A 26,056-nucleotide genomic window follows, 5' to 3' on the forward strand; every position below is an offset into this window, starting at 1 on the left:
TTTCCAGATTTATTGAGATGTATTGACATATAATATTGTGTATGTTTAAGGCGTACAATGTGTTGATTTGATACACTTTTATATTGTGAAAGGATGATCATATTAGCCTTAGTAAAGTCTCTGTCATGCCTATAGTTACCATTTCTTTTTTGTGCCACTTACTATTAAAAGAAAGAAATGGGTGGGAAATGCTATATAATCTTGGGTAAATTCCAGACACTGAGTAAAAAAAAAAACAACATTGTTTTCTTGAAGATAAAATGTTAAGTTGGAATAGAATGCTGAGAAGGCAAGAAAGTCTTAGGCTTCTAAATAAAAACTTTTGTTTTCATTTTGTACATCAGTAGTAGTATGAATTTATAAAATGAATATATGGGGAGATGGTTATGTAGTGCTCTGCCTTTACTAGTTTATTTTTTTATGCTTTAAATTTTAATTTGGCATTTAACATGTGCCAGATATAATATGAAGCCTGACAGATGCAAAGATGAATATGAGGCATAGTTCTTATCTTCTAGGAGTTCACATATATTCTGGGAATGACATAACAGTACATTAAAGTAAAAACAACAAATAAAGAGTATGAAAGAAGAAATTGCATTGTACAAACGGTGCATTTGTAGCTACATTGGTTCTCAAAAATTGATTACCTGATAAAAATTTATTTACATAAAATTTGTGTTTCATTTCAAATGTGTAATTATAGGAGAAACCTATGTGAATTTAGAAGAGGGATAAGATTTCCCTTTGCACATTATCATAAAGACCCTTCAATTACCTTGAAAACTCAGTATTTTCAATTAACTTAGTAGAATGAGTTTGAATACAAACATTTACTACAGCATGCAAGGCAATAAGTACTTTTAGTACTTACTATAAGAAGCTGAATGTAGTTTGAAGGTAAAAAAAATGTTTTTAAAAAATTGTAAAGAAGGCTTTAAGTTATTCTAAACTAGCAATGTTAAGAACTAGAAATACAGTTTCAATGTACATTTCTCATTCATTTAACAAAAAGCTCTTTGATTCAATGAACAGAGAATATTTTCTTAAATGGACAGATACACTCAATTACACATACAAGGCAGAAACATTTGGGTAGTAGCAAATATCATGGAATTTGTTCATTTGGGACCATGTCATTGTTTTTCTTCTATGGGCTGTGAAAAGTACATTTTAGAAGATATCTTTGAAGAATCAAAGCATTTATTATTCTATTCACCAGAAGAGTTTTAAAATATTCAATAGGTTTTATAAATGGGATTTCATACTTTCCAAGAGGAACACACACAAAATTCCCTCATATAAATATTGGATTTGAGAGAGAAAATCATTAATATCAGTCTTTGGAAAGCCATTCTTGGGTCTGAACATACTCTTATCAGTGTCCAGATGTTCTACTGTTTTTCTAAGACTTGCTGCAATCAGGAACTATTTTTATGCTTACTTGAGAATGGTCATCCCAAATGGTTGGAAAGCTTCAGGTTTCTCATGTCTCCTAGCAGCGTGGGTCCCCAAAGAGCTGTACCGGCCAAGATCATGATGTCATTCCCACTGTGGCCCGAAGTATTCAAAGGCTAAATTGTTTCTCATGTTGTTGAAAATATCTTGCTTAAAGTGTTGAATATTGTCTACACTTCATTTTACAGAACCATATCAAGTATCTAGAGCATATTAAGAAATGTAACTTTAATTAATTTTTGGAATATTTCTTTTCTACCCTATGTCAATTTACATAAAGCTACTTAGTATAGTTTTGATTCAACTCTTAAAATAGCTAAATATAAAGATTCAATTTTAAGCTTTTAGAGAATAATTTCTATAACCTATTACAGAAGAAACTTCCCATTAAGCATACATTAAGCATGGTTAGCTACACAAAATATGGAGATGTACCCTATTTCTTTAATAAGTTTGTGTCCATTTTGTGGAAAAAATCCATATAAAAACAATAAATGGCTTTTAATATGCTATAGACCCACGGTTCTTATGTGGCTACCTTGGTGATCTCTGCCTTTAGGAACTGTGGCTTAGTCACAACTATATCCTGTTTCAGCTCTTTTGATGGAAAGGAATTTGTAGCCTAGTGAATTTATGTCTTACCAATTTCTTCACTCAAAGGAACTCAATGTACATTTCATTACAACACCCTTACAACATTCTAATAACGTAAGAGGCAAAACTTGCTTTCCACAGCTTAAAAATGAAGAAACGGATGTATGTTGAAGTTAAGTGGTTTAACGAAAGTCATTCAGAGGTTCAGGTCTGACTCTTACTTCCAAGTCCTTTAACTCACTCAGACCACGTTCAGACTGAGACACAACACAGAACCATTAGCAGTCCCCGTTCTGCTTCCTTAGCTTCAGATTTTCTGATGATTCTACAAATCAATGTGCAAATAAAGATGATGCTGTTAAAGAGATTGAGTTTTCTGCACATGTTTTATGGTGCAGGGTTTTAGAGGTAATCAGCATGTTCCTAAAGTTTTATGTTTAAATTTATCTTGCTAAATATGACTTTTCCTTTTATTTATGTCTGCTTGGTCATCAGAATCATCATCTGCTTTTTCCTGCCAGTGACAGAGGAAGGGCATCAGCTTCAGTGGGTTGAGTAGGATAATTTTTATCTAAAGAAATGTTCTTAATTGCACAGATTTGTGTTATAGGGGCAGAAATAGTTCTTGGGCAGTTGGTAAACTCTTTCTGGTTGAAGCAATACCCTAAACTCTGCTTGGTAGCTGACAGAGACCGGAATTTCTCTGTATTGATAGGAGGAACATGGCTCTGCGGTCATGGTCCAGTTAGGATTCTCCAGAAGAGGGCACTATGTTTCAAAGCTAGAACAAAAGATAAAAGGAACCCAGATCTATACCAAGAACCTGAAGAAGTCAGTTCTCTAACTTCATGACTAAGGCTTTTTTGAAGAAAGATTGGAAACAAACACAAAGTTATAAATTATACAGCTAGAATTCAGTTGAAACTTATTAAAGAAAAAGGTTGTAAAATTGAAGATATGAAGGTTTCTTGCTATAAATATCACTTTCTGGTGGTTTCCAAAAGTCACACATGAAAGTGCTAAAAAACGTTTAGATAGTCTAAACCAGGCAGACTAGGCAATAAGGCTGTGAAGCACTTTCTCAAGCACTAGCTGGGTGTAAGCTGATTGTAAACGGAACTGTTTCATGAGCGATTCCTGTTACACTTGACACATATGTAGTCATTTTATCGGGGCTCCTGGTCTCCTTACTGAATGTGCCCTTTAATAATTTCTCTCTCATTCTAAACGATCTGATTGTAATGAATTATTAAGTGATTACTATTTTGGAACTCTTTAAATATTATAAATATGATACTCTAATTAAATTTGCTCTGTTACATTCTGGAACTTAAAATAAGTCTTGATGTTTATTCCTCACTAATATTTGGAATGGGTCTTGTTACTGGCCAGCCACTGTTAGATGCACCCTGAAGTCTTTGTGCCAATATTGAACAAGTATTTATGGGGAACCAAACATTTTAGACATGTCCTAGGAGCACGGGCGAAGTGTTAAGATTATAAAGCAATTAGGACAACTTTGTACATATAGTGTGATTTGATTATGTTTAACCAAAATTGTTAATCAGTTCAGCTGAACAAGGTATTAGTTCAACCTTACAATTGGGAAACCCCTTTTTATTTAAAAATAAACTAACTGTTTGGCTGACTGAAGTGAGAGGTTATTTTTAGGCAAGTAGCTAAATTTTGGATGTAAGTATAACATCACTTGTCAAAACTCTAATTCTCATTCATTCCATTGAATCAGATATATAGAGCCACGGATAGTATTTCTTTTCCTTTATGTTCTTTCATATCACTGCTTTGCTTTTCCATATGGATCATGCATTTTAGTTTTCCAATGGCCTAGCAAGTACTATCTGGGCAAGAAATGCAGATTCTAAGTGCCAGATGAAAAAAATATAGTGACAAATGGAAGAAATGGAAGTTATATTATATTATAATTTCAGAAATATCTAGGTGAAATTCTTCAAGCTGAATATTAACTTAAAAGGATCTTAAAAGTATGCATTTGTTGTGGTTTTATTTTTGCTTTCTTTTCTGATATTCTAGGCAGTCTTATCTGTTTTTGTTTTTGTTTTATTTTTTCATAGTTGATGATCCATGATAGCTATTTCAGTTAGGTCAAACTGAAGAGGTCATCGAGGTCGTAAGGCTTCATCTGGGTATCTCACCTCAACTTCCTACAGGTCTTCTTAGTTCCTGTTCTACAGACTTGTGCTTTGAAAAAACAAAACAGTAAAACATACACAACAATAGCCTCATCAAAAATTACTCCCTTGAGGCACAATTTGCTGTGTAATGAAAATCACAGAATGCAAGAGGACTTGGTAAAATCTCCTATTATTCTCTTCTGAGTCCTGGTGAGGAACATTAACCATTCCGTAAATTTACTTTGCTTGCATCAGCATTCCTGTGGCGGGATGAAAAAGGACTATGTTAATCTTTAAGTTCCATAGTTTGCGCAGATAATTTGTTACAAGGTACAGTATTATTAGGTTGAGGGCATAATATGTAGACTATCTAAAAGAATGCCTACTGGCCATTCAGTAAACATTTTTAATGATCTTGTTTTGAAAATAAGAGCTGGGCAGCTCCTGTTGGCCTATTGCTTTCCTTGCCCAGGAGATACAACCTGGCAGACTCTGTGCAGTTAATCAGGAGTTTTGCTTAGCCCTTTGTCCTTTCTTCTGGGAGATAATTCACACCCCGTCTCTCCACATTGCTTCCCCGTGCGGTAAGGCATACCAACTACAATCAGGTAGGGAAGTTTAACTGTGTCAGATCTCGTTGTGCACATTTGTTCCCACCAGAGAGCCCAGGAGGGGCAATCAGCCAGTAACTCTCTTTTTATTCTTCCTCAGTTTGGGCTTTAGGGAGCTTAAATTGTCCCCTGTCTGTGACCTAGACCCACTGATTCCCACCTCCTCCTCACTGCTTGGTGTAATGTAGTTCTGCCCAACCCGGTTTAAGGATTCCACGGAGATGAAGGGACCCAGATAAAGGATTGGAAGTTATACTTGGAAGGAGATAAGCAGCAGAAGAAGATTTTCAATAATTCGGTGTTTACATCATAAAGATCTGGGTAGAAAAACAGAAAAAAATCTAATGATGGAGAAGTATAACAGAAACAAATAGTAAGATAGCAACTGTTTACTTTATACAGAACAAAATAAGGCACACTAGGGATGAAATTAAGAATAATAACCAACTGGTTAAACATTAAAGATAATATATTGTTTTCTTTATAATTTATAATAGTGTGGATGTAAAACTTTTCCAGTGTAGTTACCCCGCAATGTTACTAGCACATGAATTCTAAAAATACTCAAGTATAAAAAGAAGTGGAATTTACAGATGAAGCTCAAATATAACTAAGGGTTTTGCTAGAGAATTTGTATCCATACTGTGTTTAAAGGATAAAAAGTTATATGAGTCATGAATCGCTAAGTTGTAACTGTCAAAAGCACACATCAAACCAGTTAAAGAAAACAAAAGCAACAAGATTCATTGGCACACATTAGTGGGATTGAAGAGCTATGTTTCAGATATTAGAGGTTAAAATAATTATATCAGAATTCTTTCTGTCTTCATTCCTGTTTTTCTACTTGTGCATTGGTTTTATTCTAGAGATAGGCATTTTTTTCTTACAGCAGGGAAGAAGATTGTGGCTAGCTCAAATTTACATCCAGACAGATAGTATCTTGGTGGGGAAAGTCTTAGTATCTCCAAATCAGTGTCAGTGAAGATTTTTACTGCTCTTGCTTGAGTCAGGTGAAGCGCCCTGGGCCAGCCTTGGTCACACAGCCACCCTGAAGGAGGGAAGGAGTGGTGTGGAACAGTCTGAACCAGAACACACAGGCAAAAACTTGGTGTTATTACCACAGAAGGAAGAAGAAATATTAGGTGGGCAAACCCCAAAATTTCCTATCATAGTGATATATTTTTTTAAAATTTTTATTTATTTTATTTGACAGAGAGAGAGCGAGCACAAGCAGGCAGAGTAGCAGGCAGAGGGAGATGGAGAAGCAGGCTCCCTGCTGGGTAAGGAGCTAGACACAGGGCTCGACCCCAGGACCTTGGGATCATGACCTGAGCAGAACACTCCTTCATTGCTTAACCAAGGGAGCCAACCAGGTGCCCCCACAGTGATATTTTTAATTGGGTGTGATGGAAAAGATAATATATGAACATTTTAAGAAAAAAATTTTTTTAGTGAGGCCACTTTACTAGCAAACACCATAGAAAATGTGTTTTATAATTATAGGTAAAATAGAGTGTATAGCCTACTTGTTAATGATCTTCATGCTCAATCTTTTTATAAATTTTGATTAGTTAGGGTCCCCTGGGTGGCTCAGTCAGTTAAGTGTCCAACTCTGGATTTTGGCTCAGGTCATGGTGGCAGGGTTATGCATAGAGCTCCCTGGGTGTGGAGCCTGCTTAAGATTCTTTCTCTCCCTCTCCCTCCTCCTCTCCTTTCCCCTCCCCCACCCTTCCCTGGCTGCTCCCATTCTCTCTCTCAAAACAAACAAAACAAGAACTTTTGAGTAGTTAAAAATAATTATCTGAATGTAACTAATTACATTTGCAAATCTTATAGACAAATGGCGTTGAAGGAAAAGAATGCTAATTTCAATGAACTGATTTGAGTGGGAGAAACATATAAATACAGTTGTCATAATAGAAGGTTATTGATTCTGAATGTGGTTACAGCACACTCCTGTTCAACATAGAGAGCAATATACTGTCATACTAGTTAGTGGTCAGGGTCCATAAAATGAAGGTAAGTCCCCAGAGTAGCAAGTCTCTGTTAAAATTTACATCTGACTCTGCTTGACTTACTTCACTTAGCATAATCCCTTCCAGTTCCATCCTTGTCAGTGCAAATGGTGGGTATTCATCATTTCTGATGACTGAGTAATAGTCCATTGTGTATATGGACCACATCTTCTTTATCCATTCATCTGCTGAAGGGCATTTTGGCTCCTTCCACAGTCTGGCTGTCATGGACCTTGTTGTTAGGAACACCAGAGGGCATGTGCCCCTTCTTTTCACTACATCTGTATCTTTGGGGTGAAACTGAACATAATAAAAAATACATATATAATATGTAAATATGTATATATGTATTTTTTGTATATGGGATTGTAAATATGTATATATGTAAAAATACATATATACATACATAAATACATGTATATATATACATATATGTGTGTGTATATACATACATATATACAGACACACAGACACACACACACACACACACACACACATATATATGGTCCCAACACAAAAATTTAAAAATAAAGATTGAAAAAATAAAATAAAATAAACTTTACATCTGGCTAACTTAATAATTATTAAAAGCAGATTTTTGAACCTGCGCTTCTATCTGTATAGAAAGAGGTATAGATGACTTTGAGGTATAGATGACCTAGGTCATATATAACATGTGGTATTACCAGTTCATCTATTTGATATTCTCAGTAGCTGTTACTAATCCTCAACTGTTGAAAAAGGTGATTTCTAGCGGTGTTATCTAGAAGTTAACAATTATAAGAAATTCAAGGCCATCTTTGCACAAAGTTGGCTGATATTAAAAGATATACACCTTAGTAAACTGAAGGGAAATAAATATTAAGTTTCACAAGAGATTTTAAAAAATAGATTTCAAAGAGATTTTTAAAAATAGTAGCTAAAAAATGTAACGTATCCTGAAAGTCTAGGAAGAACATTCTTCCCCCCTCTGGATAACTAATTCTACTTTGAAAATTAATTTGTGAGTTAAGAGCAAAAGTGAAGTATAGTTACCACCTGTCACCATACAAAATTATGACAGGCATTGTGAAATGTAGAGAATTGTTGAATCACTGTGTTGTATACCTGAAACTAACATAACATTGTTTGTCAACTATAATTCAATTTAAAAAAGAGAGAGAGAATGACAAAAAGGAAAGCTTGCTTTCTTTCTACTTGCTTACTTTTTACTCTCCTAAGTCCATGAAGGAAAAAAAAAAGTAAGTGAAAACTGACAACTGCATACCCTCGTATTCTGTTTCTCTTTTGATGTTGATTTAGAGAAACCATCTCAAATTCCACATTTATAATGTGAAATTTAAATTTATAATTTACATATAGAGAGAATTTATATATGTATGTTTGTATATATAAATTCTCTCTATATAATTTATAATGTGAAATTTAAAGTCTATATATTGCCTCATGAAGAAACTCTTCAGAATACATAAATGTGCTTTGGAGGTCACATGAGCCTTGAAAATTATTTTGGTGATGCTTCTGGCTCCATCTAACTTAAATATATTTCTTAAATATTCATGATTAATCTATTGGACTAGAAATTATTAAATTAATTTTCAATTAATGCACTAGAAATAATTATTTGAAAATTATTTTCGATAACTTCATGAGATCTTCTCAGATTACTCTCGTTCCTCAGTAGCTACAAAAAAAGCAAAATGAAAATTAAAAATAAAAAATATATTCCATATACTCTTCAATAATAACACTGATAATGTAGCTTTCTAAAACCTATTTTAAGATTATATAAAATATGTGTAATTAGATTGTTTATTAACTCACTGAAATAAGTCTTTCTAATCAATGAATTAAATTATCAACAAGGGACACTTGGGTGGCTCAGTCGGTTAAACCACTGCCTTCGGCTCAGGTCATGATCTCAGGTCAGGGTCCTGGGATCAAGTCCCATATCAGGCTCCCTGCTCAGCTGGGAGCCTGCTTCTCTCTCTGCCTCTGCCTGCCACTCTGCCTGCTTGTGTGCTCTCTCTCTCTCTGACAAATAAATAAACAAAATATTTAAAAAAATTATCAACAATATTGTATTCAGCAAATATTTATTGGGCACCTGTTTTGTGGTATTGATTGATGTGCTGGGATCATAGTCTTGAGCCTCTGTCATCGTGGAGATTACTTCCCAGATGAATAAATAAGATACTTTCAAATGATGCAAAGTGCTCTACAGTTAATCCAACTGAGTAATGGGAATAATGGGAGAGTGTGCACTCATGTTTGAACCTAACATCCTGGGGTTAGGAAATGAGCTTACTTTAGATTGGATAGTTACTCAGGAAAGGCCTTTCTAAAGCATTAACACCATCAGGAATCACTTAATTTACTCCTTCATTAGTATTTTGGAAAGTTTAACGTCTATATCCAGAGAGGAGATCAGAAATGTAGTTAAAGATTTACCATTGAAAAATCAGCAGGCCTCCTGGACAGGGTGGTTATAAGGCTCAGTTCTGTTTATAGTAAAAAATGATCGTGTTGTCATTTGGTCAAAGCAACCACAACTTCTCAAAGGATACTGTGCTGTGACTGCAGAACAGATGAGTTTGGCTTATAAGGGAAACCATGATGTCCATAACAGATACAACACCAGTGTTTCAGACCCATACATTTCGAGGTAGAACCACAGACTGATCCAATAGTAACTCCTTAGGGATTCTCTAAAGAGGAGACGACGGACGCTTCAGTAATTCCTAAGTTTATGACTTTGACCAATCTCGCTTGCACCATTCTGTTTCTGACACCAGTCTCTCAAACCCTGTAAAATTCTTTCCCAACTCCCTCCTTTTGAAGATCCGTTTCCCCATTCTATGAAGTCCTCCTTGTTGTTAGTGATAAACCTACCTGTGCTGAACACAGATGTGTTCTAGGGACTTTTTGACTCTTGGGAATTGACAAAAGGTAATTCCTGTGTTATTTAAGCTATTCCAGATTATATACCATCTTTCTTTAGGAAGTAGAAGTTTAATAGGCTGAAAGTGGTTATCCAAAGATAACCACTTATCACTTATTTGGATAACAAGAAAGTGGTTATCCAAAGGAATTTCCTTCTGTTAACTGGCTCCCTGAAGAAATTAGAAAGGATATGCTTTTTTATTTCAGGTTCTTGAAACAATAAACAAGTACATGTGATAGCAGAAATACTAAACTACCATTATGTATTTGAAATGTTCCAAGATTCTGCAGAAATGACATTAAAACTTGAGTAATTATATCATGATTATCTTCTATCACAGGGCTACTATTTACCAAACTAACAACTCTTGAAATCAATTAATGAATATTAGATAATTAAGGAGATGTAGAAACTTCAGCTTTTAGGATATATCCCTTTGGTCTGAGAAACCCAGGTGTTTGAAACTAAATTATCTCCCCTTTATCATGATCCTTGTATTTAGAAGACTTATCCCTAGTATCCAATTTATTCTGAGGAATACTAGCTGACTGCTCTAGGTGGCTTGTAAATTGGTAGAATGCTTGTTCAATGAGCAAAGCAAAGTTGCAAGCAATTCGATCTCATGTAAGTGAAACAGTACACATCTCCATAAAGCCTCTGTGGGACCAAGGCCCAGCATCTAGCAGGTGTCTTGCACAGAACAGCAAAGAGGGCAGGAGCTCTGCAGAGTGTGTAGCTCCTCAGATCTACTTAGAGAGCAAAGATGAGTCACCCAGAATGTTATTTTCCTTAGAGAAGCCAAGCCATACAAAGGTGTATGAAATGTATATAAGAATATATGAAATATATTCTTATGACTGGCTGCATAGTGGACAGCTTTAAAAATTGAGAGCTTTAAAAATTCCTGATGCCCAACGGGGCCTGACTGGATCGTGGGTTAAGCCTCCAACTCTTGAGTGAGGCTCTGGTCATGATCTCAGGGTGGTGAGATCCAGCCTGGCATCAGGCTCTGTGATGCTTAAGATTCTCTCTCTCTCTCCTCTGCCCCAATCCCTGCAGCCCCTTCTCTCTCTTTCTCTCTCTCTCTCTCTCTCTCACACACACACACACGTGCGCGCGCTCTTTCTCTCAAAAAAAAAAACAAAACAAAACACACTGATCACTGCCGAGATCAGTACCCCATACCTATTAAATCACAATCTCCAAGGAGAATAGGACCCAGGCATTTATTAAAGTTCCCTAGACAAATACTGTATGTGGTCACAGTTGAGAACCACTGCTTTAGGAATAAACTGAGTTACGTACAGTAGTATGTCACTTAGGAAAACAATAGATCTCAGAATGGGTAGTACATACCAATACAAGCTCCCCCTTCCCACACTACCCTCCCCCACAACAAGCAGACAAACAACTTTTTATAGTTTTTGGTTAAAAGCCTATTTCTTTGTGGTGTTGCTAAAGGTGACAGCACATTTGAAACCATTTTGTTCATCAAGATTATGTTTGATGCCCCCATCAGTTCTATATTTGCCTTTGTTCTTCTGCCAGAAACAGTTAATTCTGAGCTTGAAATTTTGTGAAATTTCTAATATATGAAACATCTACATTGATTAAGCATGTTGAGTAATCAGTATTTATTGATTTCTTTTTAATTTTTCTTATTTGAGTATAACTGACACACAATGCTACATTAGTTTCAGGTGTGCAACTTAGTGATTTGACAGTTTATATATTGTGCTGTGTTTACCACAAGTGTAGCTGCCATCTGTCCTGTTACATTGCTGTGAGAGTATCATTGACTGCTTTCCTTAGGCTATGCCTTTATTCCCAGGACTTATTCATTCCAGAACTGGAAGACTGTTTCCCCTTCATCCATTTCCCTTTCTTCAATTTTGCCAAACCTCCCACCACTCTCCTGTCTGGGAACCATCAGTTTGTTCTCTGTATTTAGAGCTCTGTTTTTTGGTTTGTTCCTTCATCCTTTTTTTTTTTTTTTTAAATTGCACTTATAAGTGAAATCAAATGGTATTTGTCTTTCTCAGTCTGACTTTTTTCACTTCGTATAATGTTGTCTAGGTTCATCTATGTTGTCTCAAATGTCAAGAGCCCATCCTTTTTATGGCTGCATAATGTTCCATTGTGTGTATATGTATATATATATCACATTTTCCTTATCCATTAATTTATAGACAGACAATTAGGTTGCCCACATCTTGGCTATTGCAAAGAATGCTACCATAAACATTGGGGTGCATGTATTTTTTCAAATTAGTGCTTTCTTTTTCTTTGGGTAAATACCCAATAGTGGAATTACTGGGTCATATGGTATTTCTATTTTTAAGTTTTTTGAGGAACCTCAATTCTGTTTTTACAGTGGTTGTACCAGTTTACATTCCTACCAACAGTGCTTGTTCCTTTTTCTCCACTTAATAATCAGTATTTATTAAATAATAGAACTTCTGGTTAATTTGACAGGATTTTCAGCTTACATTATTAGAATGCTATTCTACTGGTTATCACAGAGTTACTTTAAATCTGATCTTGTGTTAAGTCTTTTTTTTTTTTTTAAGATTTTATTTATTTATTTGACAGAGAGAGATTATAAGTAGACGGAGAGGCAGACAGGGGAAGGGGGAAGCAGGCTCCCCACCAAGCAGATAGCCCGATGTGGGGCTTGATCCCAGGACCCTGAGATCATGACATGAGCCAAAGGCAGAGGCTCAACTCATGAGCCACTCAGGGGCCCCTCTGGTGTTAAGTCTTTAACCAACTAGTATTTCGTGATATTTATAAGCATCCATTTGGTTAATAGCTTGGTTTTCTGTGTTAGACCTGTTTGAATTCTGGCTAGATGTGTGTCCTTAGTAAATTAAGTACTTTTCTTGCCTCCTTTTTTCTATACTTGTAAAACTGGGATATGTGTGCCTAATTCATAGAATATAGAATTAAATGGTAAAACACATGAAAAGTGCTTTGTGGAGTGCTTGACAAATAACAAGTACAAGTAATAGCTATTGTTACTTAGTTTTTTAAATTTTTTTTAAAGATTTTATTTATTATTTGACAGAGAAAGAGATTACAAGTGAGCAGAGAGGCAGGCAGAGAGAGAGAGAGAGAGAGGAGGAAACAGGCTCCCCACTGAGCAGAGAACTTGATGTGGGGCTCCATCCCAGGACACTGAGATCATGACCTGAGCTGAAGGCAGAGGTTTTAACCCATTGAGCCACCCAGGCGCCCCTTGTTACTTAGTTTTAATAATACTGTGCACATTGCTATAATCCAGAGTGACTAAAGGCTCTCCTTTAGTCAAGGAGAGGACTGCATATTTATTACATATTTTTATTAACTAGAATATATCAAACCTCGGGCCAAGAGGCGTGTATAGATTTCTCATTTAGTCTTCTTTGTGTGAAGTAGATCTTATCATCCCAGCTTTACAAATGGAACGAACTCTGATGGCAAGGGAGATTAACAGTGTGCATCCTAATTTTATTCTACTGAGCACTTTTATTGATAATAGCAACCACCTTAATAATGAATCCCACAAACCCTTGCTGTCATAATAATTTAAACAGTAGAAAATAGTCAATACTGCATTGTATGGACTATTTCTTATGGTTCTCTTTGTGATGATTGAACTTCGGAGTCCAAGACAAAGAAAGTCCAGCAAATGTGGGACTATCTCCATGAGCAACACTAAGGTGTTTTCTCCCTTCAGAAAACAGAGGAGAGAGTGATAAGGAGATGTTCAGAATTCAGAAAGAAAGACCTGAAGGAAGTAACACTGTGTTGGCCAGAATGACCTGATCAGAGAAAGAGTTTGATTTCTAACTTTGGTCAACTTTTTTCCTAAGGAAAGCAATCCCAATGGGCCAATGGGATCTTAAATGAGTGAAGAGAAACCCTAGTCCTTTTGCACCCTGGCTCCATTTCTCCCAACTCGCTCTGACTCTGAGGAGATGGATCCCAAGCAGGGGTATTTTAATTCCTAGGTGCTGAGAGACTGCGTATGTGCAGGGACAGCATTATATGAGTCTAGATGTGGTGGAGCAGGTATAGAGAATATTTTGCTTGGATCTAATTGTGCTTTGAGAGCCTGCTTGTATGCCAGGAGAGTATTCTCTGTACAAACAAAATAGATCATTAATATGGAAGCCCAGTAGAGACTGGGTTTTGCCTAGGAGGCTCATAAGCATAATATTCATCACTGTTCCATTCATCCATCCTAAGAATATCCAGATGGTGAAATGCATTCCCCTATGACCAGACCTGAGTACTGTCTGCCAATTCTTTCTATCTACAGCACCTAATATAATAAGGCTCTGTCTGTCTGTCTGTCTCTCTCTCTCTCTTTTTTTTTTTTTTTTATTAGTGCCTGATATTAGTGTTCTTAATTTGGTTGGAACTTGATCTTCTATAATTCTTCAGTTAATCCATATCTTAATCTGAGATCTTCTAAAAAGCATAGTGTAAAAAAAGGATCTTCTTAAAGGTAGTTCGGGAAGCAGATAATAGCAGGGAGGGGGAGCCCAAACAGGGAGGCCCGGCAGCCGAGACAGAGCTAGGTTGCTGAGGTCACTGCCATGAGTCACAAGGGCTCCATTCTTCTGGGGAAGCGTAGAATATCTCAGCACTGTCTACACGAGGGCACCCAGGACAAAGCATTTGCCTTTTGCTCTCCTACTGCACCCCTTGTGGGTTATTCGGTGTTTTTACTCCCCAGGGGCACGAGGGTGTGTACCGAATGGAATCCTGCAGGACTCTCAGGGCACAGAATTGGAGGGCCCTGGGGCAGTTGCTTGAGGCAAGATGTTGTCAACACCAGAGAGTCAAAGCAAACTCTTACCTGATCCCCAGAGCCAAGGCTGCAGTTAGAGGTGAGGCCTGAAGATACTGAGAAAGGGCATCTGAGTTAGGCAAACAACCTTTTTATGGCAGTTCCAACTGGATTTGAATCTGAACCCCATAACTTGCTCTGTGAGTCATTTTGGACCCATTGTTTATCATTACTATGTCCCTGTTTACTCACTGTAACACGGAAATAGTTATGTGTTTCATAGCAAGGAGCTGCTTATTAGCACCACTATAGGGAGTGTTTGAGGAATATTGCCTGGAAAATTCTAAGTCATGTAGAAGAGGTGGTTTGCAATCACATCACATGTCTTTAAAAAAGGCTGATCAAAATTATTTCTGTGGAACAATACAGGACTGTTTGCTTTGAGTAGGGCAAGTGTTATATTTACTTCATAAGGACTTTGAAACAAAAAGAGATTATATGATTTAACTAAAATCTCTTACCTAATAAGGGATAATGCTGGTTTTTCTGCACCTTCTTCTAAAGTGTTTAGTTTTTTTTTTTTTTAATTTTTAGTAAATATTAAAATTGCTGAGTTGATCTGCAATGTGCAGATTATCATTTACTTGCAAATACAAGTTATGGATCAAGGCTTAATTGCAGTGGACTAATATCTGTTTACTTACTGAATTTGGTGAGTAGCTCCTTCCCTGTCATTGATTTTACTGTTGAGAATTGGGTAAGGCCTTGCCAAGTCATTTTTTCCATGTCAGAGTTCACTATGGAAGGACCAGTGTAATTACCTCCACTGACTTCTGGCTCTTAATTGAATTAGTGGTTCTTATAGTCTGCCTTAGATTAAGTTCTTAGGAAGCAATTTAGTTGTCAAATGATTTAGATTAAGTATGCACATTTGGATGTTAATTTTTTGAATACCTCAGTAACTAAAAAACATACACAAAACAGGTAATAATTGAAAGAGTCAGAAACAGAGTTACAGAAACTGCATTAATCCAAGATTCACCATTTAGCAGAAATGTTAGCGAACACATTAATTTGATGAAGCTTATTCTTTCTATTCATGTATTTAATGAAAAATGTATTGCAGTTCTATACCACAGCTTAAAAAGTAGCATCATCTTCTTTGTAAACACTATATGTTTATTATATGCCCAGCCCTGCTCTAAGACTCTTACAAATACTAACCTATTTAATCTTTATAATAGCCTTATGAGAAAGGAATGATTGTTTTAAATTTTTTTTAGAGAGAGAAAGAGAAGGGGGGAGAGGCAGAGGGAGAGGGAATCTCAGTCAGACTCCCAACTGAGCATGGACCCACAGGGCTTGACCCCACAGCCCTGAGATCATGACCTGAGCTGAAATTGAGTTGAGGCTTAACCAACTGAGCCACCCAGGTGCCCTGAGATAGGAAGAATTATATCTATTTATGAAAGGAAACTGAGGCACAAAGAGGTTAGGTGACTTGGTGAAGATCACATAGCTAGGAAGTGGCAAAACTAAAGTTCCTATTGAGTTTACTAAGCACAGGTGATTCCTTTTAGGGATGGGGCTTTTTGTTTGTTGGATGCTACCAAGACCCTTTTAAGTAAACATGTATAGTAGAACTTGTTATTGAAATGTTTAACAAGATACAAGAGGTGGACTACTACAAATAAAATGCTGAGATACCTGAGTTTCTTTTGTTGTCTGTTTGGTTGTCCTGATCAAAATTTTCATATTCTAGATCATCTATGTCATCTTTGGGCTGCTAGGGTGAGAAGTTCCATTAAGTTGGTTTAACAAGAAAATGAAATTTATTGGCAACTTCAACTGATAATCCTGATGGTTAATGCTGGTTTAGGACTTGATTCTGTGTAGGATATCTTTTTCTTTTTCTTTCTCCATCTCTTGGCTCTGTTTTTGTTTATTTTTCCCTCCAGTCAGGATTTCTTTTTCTTTCTTTCTTTCCTTTTTTTTTTTTTTTTGGTAAGATTTTATTTATTTATTTGAGAGAGAGACAGAAGGAGTGAGAGAAAAGAGAGACTGTACACGAGTAGGTGAGGGGTAGAGGGAGACACAGACTCCCTGCTGACCAGGAAGGCTGATGCAGGGCTGGGTCCTGGGACTCCAGGATCATGACCTGAGTTGAAGGCAAATGCTTAACTGACTGAACCACCCATGTGCCCCAGGCAGGCTTTTTATTTATATTTATTTTTAATTATTTTTTATTTTTTAAAATTTTATTTATTTATTTGACAGAGATCACAAGTAGGCAGAGAGGCAGGCAGAGAGAGGTGGGGAAGCAGGCTCCCTGCCAAGCAGAGAGCCGGATGTGGGGCTTCATCCCAGAACCCTGGGATAATGACCTGAGGTGAAGTCACTGAGCCACCCAGGTGCCCCCCAGGCAAGCTTTTCATATGTGGTATCAATGTTGATTCTGGAGACACCAAAGGTATATAATCAGAACGAGAGCTCCTACCATCCAGAGTTCATATTAAATTCCAGAAAAGCACTGATTGGTTCTGCTTGGGTTGAGTGTCTGCTCCTGCAATAATCATTATTTCCAGAGGCATGTGGCAATTACTTGACCAGTCTGGGTTGGTTGGGATTGACACATTGTTGGAATCATACCAAATACGTGACATGCAATTCCCCAGAGAAACAGAGGTTTTAGTTGCCAGAGGAGGAAAACTATCTGTGTAGCTCATAAGTCACAGTTGTTTGAGATTCCAAAATCTTCGGGTCCTTTCAAGATATTTAGTGACAATGATGACTGTAATGGACATTGTTGGACGCTGTTTTCTTATTTTCCCAGAAAGCAAGATAGTGAAGAGGAGCAATAGATACCCTGCTCATTATTTATCATCTTCATTAGACAGACAAAATAAAAACCTTTTTTTAAAAAAATTATTTATGATGAGTCTTAATTTGCTTCAGGTGATCAATGAAAGTAAGCTACTTAAAGTTAAAATAGCATAAAGCTCTCGCTTTGTGTACTGGCATACATTTATGTGCTGCTCTCTCACTGCAATGTCAGTCTTTATCTGCCAAACATACTCTTGATTCTCAGGAGATCTACCCAGGCCACAGCCTCTGGAGCCTTGCACTGACCAACTCCTATTCTTAGCCCCTCCCCAACTGCCCCAGCAATAGCTTTTTAGACTAGGGAGAATGCGTGACTCTAATACAGCAACCTCTCTGTGAGGCAGAAGTGTTGTTATCCTTAATTTACATTTGAGGAAGCCAAGGCCCTGAAACATGGCAGAGTTGCTTAATGATAGAGTCAAAATACAAATTCACTGAGATTAGTGTCCAAACCCATATTTTTAATCACTATATTGCCTCTCGTTCAGGATGCTTATTGAGTAAATGGATTAACGGTTATTGAAAACCAGCCTTAATACTATGCCATGACTGACTGGAAAAATTAAGAGTCACAATTTTTTAAAAAGGGAAGAAAAACAAAACTGCTGTTAGGTTCACTTAAAAAGGAAACAGAGAAGCCAATCCTCCTATATTTTGTGAATGCTGTGTTGATTGGTCAAAGCTTTTAGATTAATATGAGGTATTTTTATAGTTTCTGGGAGAAAATTTTGATCTATAAGAACCAAAGCATTTGATTTAAAACACACACACACACACACACACACACACACACACACACACACACACAACGTCCTTCTAGTATGACCTATAAATTCAATATATACATTTAATATTTCATTTTTCCCTTGAGGGAAGAGTCAAGCTTATGGTAATGTACATATGTTTACTTTTTCTTTCACAAGATGTCAGTTAATGCTTGTCCTTTGACATTCCAGGAGCAAAGGCTTCTGACAGTGCTGCTGAATCAGGGACTGCTTTGGTTGGAAATTCTCTGATACCTACCTAGCTGCTGAAAACTGGCAGCATGTGGTTACTTTTGGCTGGAGAGCAAAAGACAAATGATTTGAATGTATTGGAAAATAATAAGATAGGGAATGGAAGTAAAGAGGGGTTGATAGATTCGTGCAAAACCAAACTAAACCTATAAAAACAAACAGTTCTTGAAAGCAATCATATAGTCTCTGCATGAGCAGAATACCTTTACAAAAAATTAATGGGTTTCAACCCTAAATAGGAGAATAGTCTCACCATATTGCATATCCAGGAGAACCTTTTTGGATAACCACTTAACAAGGATCTTTATAGAATTCCAAATTTAATCCCCTCATTTAAAAGATCATTATTCACCCTAATTTATTGGTCTCTCCCTAGATAATACTAAATGTTCCTATTTTTATCTGAACCTGCCAATTACCTGATGAATCTTTGATTGTCACTTTAATTCTATTATTTGCTGCCATGAATTTTATTGCCTTTTCTTCATTGTTTAAGTAAATCACTATTTTTGACTTTTCATAATATATATTTGGGGATCAATTGCAAATAAGTAACCATAAAAAATAATTTTACTTTATTTTAAAATTAGGTACTTTTTAAACCATCTACGTAAAATAGTTAGCATCAGGTCTTTAGAATCATGTTTCTAAATCCTTAACATGTTAAAACTCCTTAACCTTTTTTTTTTTTTTTAATTTTTTATTTTTTATAAACATACATTTTTATCCCCAGGGGTACAGGTCTGTGAATCGCCAGGTTTACACACTTCACAGCACTCACCAAAGCACAAACCCTCCCCAATGTCCATAACTCCAACCCCCCTCCCCCCAGCAACCCTCAGTTTGTTTTGTGAGATTAAGAGTCACTTATGGTTTGTCTCCCTCCCAATCCCATCTTGTTTCATTGATTCTTCTCCTACCCACTTAAGTCCCCATGTTGCATCACCACTTCTTCATATCAGGGAGATCATATGATAAAAACTCCTTAACCTTTAAACTCTCTTCAATTTGTTCACTTCACAGAAAATAGAGAGTAATGAGAAAGACCCATGGAGAATTGTCACCCAACCCTTGGGACTCTTTTCTCCAGGGAATCCCCTATTATTTTGACTAGTTCACTGCACTGAAAAAATAAACCAGTACAGGCAGTCTGCAGTATACTCACACACAAATTCCTACTTTAGTGAACTTTCACTCCTTCTCTATAACGACATGGGTTTGTCTAGGAGACTATAGCAATAGGTGATAATTATAGGGATCCCATTAAGGGTTGAATTTTATGTCCTCAAAATTTATATGTTGAAGTCCTAATGCTTAGTGCCTTAGAATGTAACCTTAGAGGGAATAGAGTCATTGTGGCTGTAATTAGTTCTGATGAGGTCATATTGCCATAGTGTGGCCCCTAATTGAATATGATTGGAGCCATTATGAAAATGGGACATTTGGACACAGACATGCCCACAAGGACAATGCTGTGTTAAAATGAAGGCAGAGGTTGGGTGGAGGCTTCTGTACGAGGCAGAAAAAGCCAGAGATTGTCAGCAAACTACCAGAAACTAAGGGAGAGTGGTAGGATAAATTCTTTCCTATAACCTTCAGAAGGAACCAAGTCCGCTGACAAGACTTCTAGTCTTGGGTTTCTAGTCTCCAGCACTGTGAGATAATCATCTCTGCTGCTTAATCCATCCGGTTTGTGCTACTTTGTCACAACAGCCCTAGAAAACTAACACAGACTCACACAGACTTGGAAGACCTGATCCTGATGAGCACTGACATTTGATCAAGTCTTTCTTCAACTCGAGCTCAGATCAACCCCTCCGAGGGACAGTATTACCATTTGGTGAATTCTCCAAACTCAGCAGAGCCTGTACTAGAAGCCAGTAGCTAGAAGGAATATCACTAATTTCAGATGGTATTCAGGAATATCACTAATTTCAGATGGTATTCAGATGCTAGGATTTTAGAGCCGAAGAAACCCTTCAGATCTGAAATATTGATACTACTGATAGGCCTCTCCTGAACTCCCAACCAAGTTTCCTTTGTTTCCTTTGCTTTGAGCTCTTGTAAAACTCAGTCTGTTAGAATTCTTCCCTCTACCTACTATTCCTGGATTTTATTTACTGAAGTACTCCTAAACGTTGCCTTAATCCTACCATCATTTCGATCTTTATGGTCAGGGAGGTAGCCCCGGTTGTGAGGATCTGAGCATGCACAAGGATGCATGTAGTGGAGAACTGGCAAGTTGGGAGAGTAGAACAACCATTTTTCCCTTCACGAAAGAACAATGCTTACCTGCACATGGGCTTGTGTGTGACATAGCTTATGAATAACTTGAAGAAGAAGTACGCCGCCCCTGGGATAATAACACATGATGAATTCCAACTTTGTGTGTTATGGACTTCATGAGGTTCTTTGCCTATAAATTCCAAGTTGACCTTAACAATGACCTTCATTTTCATCATTTACCAAGCGTGTTTGCACCTACAGTGTGTTTGCACTGCAGTAGTTTCTATACACTTAATTTTAGTTTATACCTAGGACAGAATTAGGGATTATTCTCCACACTGTACAAATAAAGGAAGGAAGGTTCAGAGATGTTAAATATTTACGTTAGGAGGGCAGGAATTTTGACAGACAAGATTAATGCTGTAACAATCTAGGACAAAGTTATAAACATAAAAAGACAAAAAAAATGCAATAAATAGACGTTTTTCTTTACATTGTCTGCAGTCAGAGAGATTTATTGCTCTTTGGGACATGTTAGTGAGCAAAGGTACCTCACATCTGAAAGTCACACAATAACGAGCCTAATTCTTTCTACATGTAACTCACTCAATTTTAACAAAATTTCCCCACTTCTGGCTCAAAATGTTCCACTCTTTCCCACCTTCCCTCCTTCCTTCCCTTTATCCAAGCATGGACATGGCCTGAAATGTCATGAGAACAGGCAGAAGGTACAGCAGTACCTCCTACTCTGTGGCTCATACCATTACTGTACATTTTTTCCCCATCATTTCAGACAAGTGGGTCTTTACTGGAACTCCAAGTGAGAACTGATTTCTAACAAATTTTTGCAATAGCCTGTTGAATTACTATTGAAATGCAATAGACTGTGGCTAAATCAGCTGTCCCTGAGACTGTTGAAAATGGAGTTTTCTGGAGCTCAAGGTTAATATTACTTGCAGTAAGAAGATTTCCCCAGAGGTGTTTTTTTTTTTTTTTTCCTGTGGAATACCGTAGATTTATGGCATGGTTTCAGGCAAGGTTCTGGTTTCTTTCTATCAACACCCTCTTAAAAATTCATGAATCAAAACACAGATTCAGAAATTAATGGAAGCATGAACCTGAAGATCACAATTCCAAAAGCCAGCTTGTCTTTTATTGTCATGCAGGGAAAAAAAAAAATACTCTCCCTGGGAGCTTAGTTTAATTAACTACTCAAATATTCTATTCTAAGGATTATTGACACTTTAAATGGATTCTTTCTGAAGTAGCTAACAAAAACTTTTGTTGGGAGATTGTTAAGAAAAAGCAATAAATTAGAGCTGGTGAAATGTAAGTAAAATGGTTATTCCTTATTTGAGAGAAACAAATGGCAAGGAGCTGATCCATTCCTTTTCTTGTGAGCAGAAGAGAGAGAGAGAGAAAAAAAAAAATCTTCCAAGATCTGCAGTAACATTGATTCAGGGATTCATATCCCCCAAAGACATTAACTGCACCTTTTCTTTATTTCTGTTCTTGAGACTGTAGGACAAATGAGATTTTAGAACAAGAACTAGAATAGAGAAATGCTGATTTGTGTTTATGTTTTCTGTCCTGACTGCTTCTTCCTGGTGCCATGAAGATTTTAACAAGTGGATGAACTGTAGGATCTAAAAATTATTACCAAATGATAACACTAGATAAACAGAAAAAATGAAACCAAATTATGTAATTCTTCCATTGGTTATAAATTTCTAGGAACTAAATAAATATTAAATACATAGTATTAAACATTTAGAACAAGTAATCTTTTTAAAAATTAACATATAATGTATTATTAGCCCCAGGGGTACAGGTCTGTGAATAGCCAGGTTTACACACTTCACAGCACTCACCGTATCACATACCCTCCCCAGTGTCCATCACCCAACCACCCTCTCCGTACTCCCGTTCCCCCCCCAGCAACCCTTAGTTAGAACAAGTAATCTTTGAAGGTCATAAGGAATTTCCTTTATTCTCATTTAACATTTATTTTTACCTCCCTACTGTTTTTTTTTTCTAATATGGGACTTCAAAGCAAGATGGTGTATGTATGTTTATATTTGAATTTACAGTATGTATAAGAGGTCTACAAGATAGTGCCTATGAAAGTGGGCCTTAGAGATAACTTGAATATGAATTCTTTTTTTTTTTAAGTCTTTTTTTTTTTTTAAGATTGTATTTATTTATCAGAGAGAGAGAGGGGGAGAGAGCGAGCACAGGCAGACAGAATGGCAGGCAGAGGCAGAGGGAGAAGCAGGCTCCCTGCTGAGCAAGGAGCCCGATGTGGGACTTGATCCCAGGACGCTGGGATCATGACCTGAGCCGAAGGCAGCTGCTTAACCAACTGAGCCACCCAGGCGTCCTGAATATGAATTCTGATTGTGCTGGTTGGTAGGTCTAACCTTGGACAAGTGATACTACATCTCTTTGTCCAAATATTCTCCTGTATAAACGGGTTAATAGTAACTACTTCATGGTGGTGTTCTAAGAATAAAATGAGTTAATATGGTGGCCTAAGCCTGGTACATGAACACTTTAAAGGGTAGGGACAGTTTTAAGGGAATTCCTTTCTTGATCCCGAAGCCCACATGCATTCTGCCTGAGAACTTGTGGCTGGGAAAGGATCATGTTGGAGAGGTCGTGACTCTTTTCTTCTCTCTTTTCACAACTATCCTTTCCCACACTTTAAAATAAGGTGCATCTCTTACCCATCCAGAGTCTTACTCTGCTGCTTTCACTTAATGTAGAAATTCTTCAGTGCCAAGTAAAGGGACTATCTGAAATAGAGTTGTCAGTGCTGAGATGGTGAGTGACACTAATGAGTTGAATTATGTTTTTCTGCAAGTCTGGTGATTTTTAATTCTTTACTTTCAACAAAATTGAAGAAGGACTTAATTGAGTTTTCAGCTGATAGATCATTAGAAATATTAAGAATGATAAGAAGAGAGGAGTCTGTCATTGCTATCTACCTCTATATGTGAATAAGTTTTTTTAGCTTGTTATGTATCCCTGGTCACAATGTATTTTTTTTTTTTTTACTTTTAAAGATTTTACTTATTTATTTGACAGAGAAAGACACAGCAAGAGAGGGAACACAAGCAAGGGGAGTGGGAGAAGGAGTAGCAGGCTTCCAGCAGAGTAGGGAACCCAGTGAGGGGCTCCACCACAGGACCCATCACAGGATCATGACCTGAGCTGAAGACAGATGTTTGGTGACTGAGCCACCCAGGCGCCCCCTCACTGGTCACAATTTAAAAATTGTTTTATATACATATACATATACACATACATATACATATACATATATGTATATATTTACTGTTTGCTTTTTTTGTTGTTGTGTTGGGGATGATAGGTATCAAATTATGACCTATACAAATTATGACCTAGTCATAATTTGTATAATACTGAGCATTATTCTGATTGTATTTCAAAGCCCACTCATATTCAAGGGAAAGACACAAAGATCCCACCTCTTGGTGGAGAGCTGCCAATGATATATTGTGAAAAACTTTGTTAGGTGGGACGTATTATTGCAACCATCTTTGAAAGACAGAAAATGCTATGTATTATAAGAAGGGAAAACACTACCCTTTCAAATTTGCAAGCAGTTTTTTGTTTCTATGAATGAGGAAGCTTGAGTTTGCCTTTGAGATCAGCTGTTTATTTTGTTTTGGGGAAGAAATCTAAACAGTTTAGTAGGGCTTTTCCTGTGGTCAGTCAATATTATATTCTAAAATGAAGGGATATATACTGAGGGATGAAATTACTCTGCACTGTAAAAAAAAAATTTCCTACTAAGAAATGGAGCCACATCTCTGAAATTTGTTCCCTTTCAAAACAAAAAAACTCTCCACTTTTTCCTCTAATGGAGTCCTTGAGGGACTTCTGGTCCTGAATTCTGAGCAGGACAGTCATGCTGAAGGACACTCATTTGTCTCTTAGCTAAATGTAACATGTCAGGATACTGGAAACTAAGGGTAGATGTTTACAAGCAGGTTTGTTGGAATGGTTTGGCCAGGGGATTCTTGGAATGGCTATGTGTAACGTCTAGTATTGAGAGGTTTTTGTTTTTGTTTTTGTTTTGATAATTCTGTCTTCTAATATGCTGGAGACTTCAGTAGAATTTTGGTTTACATTACATTATACTGTCATTTTTTTTTTCTTTGTCAGTTAAGGAATGGGATTTTGTTAGGATAACCAACTTGTCCTGGTTTGCCCAGAATTTTCTGGTTCTACTACTAAAGGTCCGATATTCCAGGAAATCTCTCTGGGCCCAGGAGAACCTAGATGGTTGGTCACTATAACTGAAATCAACAGTGGAGGTGAACTTTTTGGGAGAAGGGGATGACAGCTTTGGGAAAGCTGGGTTCAGGTCAATTAGTGGCAACCTTCAGAAGAGATGGGCCATCTTTGAATTAGGAATCAGTTCAGGTTTCAAAAAATGTTAAGAAAAGGTATCCTAATCTTAGAAATAGGCAGAAGAGATTACTGGGAATCATTTCAGGGTCATGTTGGGTACTGAAGTTCATAGAAATGTTATCTAATTCTCTAGTACCTTTGCCTGACTTACTGTTTTAATAAAGATTATGTATCTTATATCTTTGTAAATGCTGTTATTAACTTGTAGAAGCTGATGTGCATAATTATTTTTTGATAGCAGTGCAAATGAATTTTGTTCAAGAGATGAAATGATTTCTGTCCCATAAAAAGAAATGAACCCCTTGGGCGCCTGGGTGGCTTAGTGGGTTAAAGCCTCTGCCTTCGGCTCAGGTCATGATCCCAGGTTCCTGGGATCGAGCCCCGCATCAGGCTCCCTGCTGAGCAGAGAGCCTGCTTCCCCCTCTCTCTCAGCCTGCCTCTCTGCCTACTTGTGATCTCTGTCTGTCAAATAAATAAATAAAATCTTAAAAAAAAAAGAAAAAAGAAATGAACCCCAGAGGTTATAGTTTTAGTGCCCTGCAGAATATTAACAGGTTTTATATTTTAATTAGTGTTCCTATTCTACTACCCTTTCTTTAAGCCACTATAAATACTTTGATTTTTGGGACATCTTGCTAGTTTCTCTCATTATTGAGGTAAATTTGATACTGCTAACTTTATTTGGGTGAGTGTTATTTCATCTTGTTGAAAATCATATTTTGACATTAGAGATTTGTGGAATGTACTAATATTCCTCAGAAACAGCCCAGAAATTCTTGGAGGGAGAGAACCTCCAAGTAAAAAGTCAAAGTCTGGGTTTCCTATATCCTCTCTCTCTGACAGGGCTGGAAAGATGATGAACATGAGATTATAAATAAGAGATTAGGTCTTCCTAAAATGAGGAAGTGTTCTTGTTTCTCCTTCATTCTCAGTGTCAGT

At 37.0% G+C, this 26,056-nt stretch overlaps 1 long non-coding RNA gene across 1 annotated transcript; it reads right to left on the bottom strand.

Annotated features, from left to right (window-relative positions):
• Positions 1 to 4,082: 4,082 nt before the first annotated feature.
• LOC116585577 lies at positions 4,083 to 16,388 on the bottom strand. The gene is made up of 3 exons (XR_004283703.1): positions 16,260 to 16,388; positions 4,977 to 5,133; positions 4,083 to 4,465 (listed from the first exon to the last, which is right to left on the bottom strand). It is a non-coding gene; the product is annotated as an uncharacterized LOC116585577 (long non-coding RNA).
• Between the last annotated feature and the right edge of the window lie 9,668 nt (positions 16,389 to 26,056).

Source organism: Mustela erminea, chromosome 3 (assembly GCF_009829155.1).
Source record: "Mustela erminea isolate mMusErm1 chromosome 3, mMusErm1.Pri, whole genome shotgun sequence".
Classification (NCBI taxonomy): domain Eukaryota; kingdom Metazoa; phylum Chordata; class Mammalia; order Carnivora; family Mustelidae; genus Mustela; species Mustela erminea.